Genomic DNA, 296 nt, shown 5'->3' with positions numbered 1-296 from the left:
CTCCAAAGGCAAGTGATGACACAACTGATATGAAAGTACAAAAATTAAACAGCGTCATCTTCCAACGTGTGATCTCGTTTAGTGAGTCATCACTTAATTGCAGCATCTCGAGTACCTTTGTCATCCGGTCAATGTTTTTGTTGCTAGAATGTCGGGCGGGAAGTCAGCAAAAAAAAAAAAAGGTAAATGCTGCGGCTTGGAAGCTCACGCCATCTATTGAGTGAGGAGAGAATTATTGAAGTCATTCAGATTTAAGTGTTGAATTTCAAAGCTGTTTTGTTTTCCTTTTTGGCCAT

The sequence above is a fragment of the Penaeus monodon genome, chromosome 22, assembly GCF_015228065.2.
Source record: "Penaeus monodon isolate SGIC_2016 chromosome 22, NSTDA_Pmon_1, whole genome shotgun sequence".
NCBI classification, from domain to species: domain Eukaryota; kingdom Metazoa; phylum Arthropoda; class Malacostraca; order Decapoda; family Penaeidae; genus Penaeus; species Penaeus monodon.
This window is presented reverse-complemented; position numbering follows the sequence as displayed.